Here is a 1,905-nt window from a genome sequence, read left to right as displayed (position 1 = left end):
CTCTCGTAAATAGTCGGGGTAATGTTTTGGTTTATTTCTTTCTAACTTTGGTCTTAGAGCTTGGGATGGTGGCATAGATGCAGTTCTGTCTCGACATATATTATTCTTTACAGTTTCCCATGGCTGTGCCATTATTTATTTATGTATTCATTCTATTTTTGGTCATTAGGTTACACTATTTTAATTTTTTTAGTAACAATTACTAATAAACATCTTTGTAAATAAATCTTTGTTCACATATCTAATTTTGTTTATTTTTTTCTTACTAATACAGTATTTATTTGTTTTCCCTCTGTTAAACCGCTTCCCCCAGGCTGCCTGGGGAGGTATAGGAAAAGGAACATACAGGGCAGATGAGAAGGGAAGAAGGACCTGTGGGAAGTGGAGAGGCTCCGTTACATGGTGAAGAGGATGAGAAAGGCCACCATCAGGCAAAAAAGCCCCACGGCCTTCGGGAAGGCAAAGCCCAGAATGGCGTAGGAGAAGAGCTGTTGCTTCAGAGAGGGGTTTCTGGAATCACCAATGATGAGGCTCCCAGACACAGTCCCAATTCCAGCCGCAGAGCCACCCGCCCCTACTGTGACAGCCCCAGCCCCAATGCACTTGCCGCTGTGTCAGTGTCTCTTGAAGTGGTGCTGGGTTGGAAGCTGTGGTTAGGAATAAGAGAGGTCAGGGGGTGGGGCTGGCCAGCTGCTGAGGCTCTGATCTGTCAGTGTCTCTGGTGGTTTTAGCACCACTGCCGACAGTGATGGGTTCAGCAGCTGGGAGCTGCGCCTCACCAAGAAGGGGGTGAAGACGAACTTGGCACAGGCAGACATTTTCAGGAGATGAGGGTCTGGGGCAGGAGAGCTGCTCCCAGTGCGGAGAAGACAGAGAGAGGTGGAGGGTGGAAGGGGGCAGGAAGAGCAGAGGTGATTTTGTTTAAAATGTAATATATTCCTGATGTGAAGTTACTGGGTTGAAAATACATAATCAGGTTACCATTTTCATTTTCCTGATATTTTTAGTATTGATGGTAGTAAGGTTTCTTAGCAAGGGATGGATAGGTTTACCTTCCTTCCCTTTGTAGAGCCATACAGTCACTGACCTGGTCAGAGGGTCCCAGCTGTGGCACTCAATAGCCCTGTGACCTTGGGCCAGGGCCCGAAACTTCTACACTTCACTTCTTCATCTGCAAAGTGCAGATAAACGTGGTGCCTTCTTCAGAGAGCTGTGTGAATTCATATAAAGCGAGAGTGCTTGAGAAGTGCTTATAAAGAGCTTGGCCCATAATAAACACTATTGTAAATATACTTATTATCCTAGGTTTGGGGGGACTCTCCCTTCTCGTATTCTCTTTGGTTTTGCTCCAGTTTGTAAGGCTTGCTTTCCCCACCCTGTGTAGGGTTTGCCGAGTGCCCAACTGGATCATGGTTTTGGCCGGGTGACCTGATCTTTTCCTCTAATTACCTCTTTGGCGTGGTTGTATTGTTTCAGTCTTACTGCCCCTGATCAATCCTTTGCGAAAGCCAGATGTTCCTAAATCCCTTATATTTGACAGAAGAGCTGAAGGCAGAAATACTTGAGGGAATATATCAGTACTGAATAATATTAACACCCAACCACTGTACGTTATATCAGTACTTACAGAACACTTTTTTATGCAATATTCATCATCAACCCTGTTAGCTTATCAGGTCAGGAGTAATTTTTCTTGTTTTCCATACAAGAAAAAGAGATTCAGAAGTTAATTTGTTGGCATGGAGTTACCACATCCAGGGGTGGCAAAGTCAAGCATTTAACTTTGGTTTTCTGACTCTCAATAGAATGGCCTTTCAATTGCCCCAAACTGAGTCTCCAGGATATATTAGTTAAGCGTTGCTAGTGGGTGCCGTTATAACAAACAACTTGAAAATCAGTGGCTTG

The 1,905-nt window shown here is 44.4% G+C and overlaps 1 pseudogene; it reads right to left on the bottom strand.

Annotated features, from left to right (window-relative positions):
• Window positions 1–395: 395 nt before the first annotated feature.
• LOC117798138 lies at window positions 396–869 on the bottom strand (annotated as a pseudogene).
• Between the last annotated feature and the right edge of the window lie 1,036 nt (window positions 870–1,905).

This window comes from Ailuropoda melanoleuca, unplaced genomic scaffold (genome assembly GCF_002007445.2).
Source record: "Ailuropoda melanoleuca isolate Jingjing unplaced genomic scaffold, ASM200744v2 unplaced-scaffold26463, whole genome shotgun sequence".
Taxonomy (NCBI): Eukaryota; Metazoa; Chordata; class Mammalia; order Carnivora; family Ursidae; genus Ailuropoda; species Ailuropoda melanoleuca.
The sequence above is the reverse complement of the archived record's forward strand: the minus strand, read 5'-3'. Positions and strand labels throughout refer to the sequence as shown.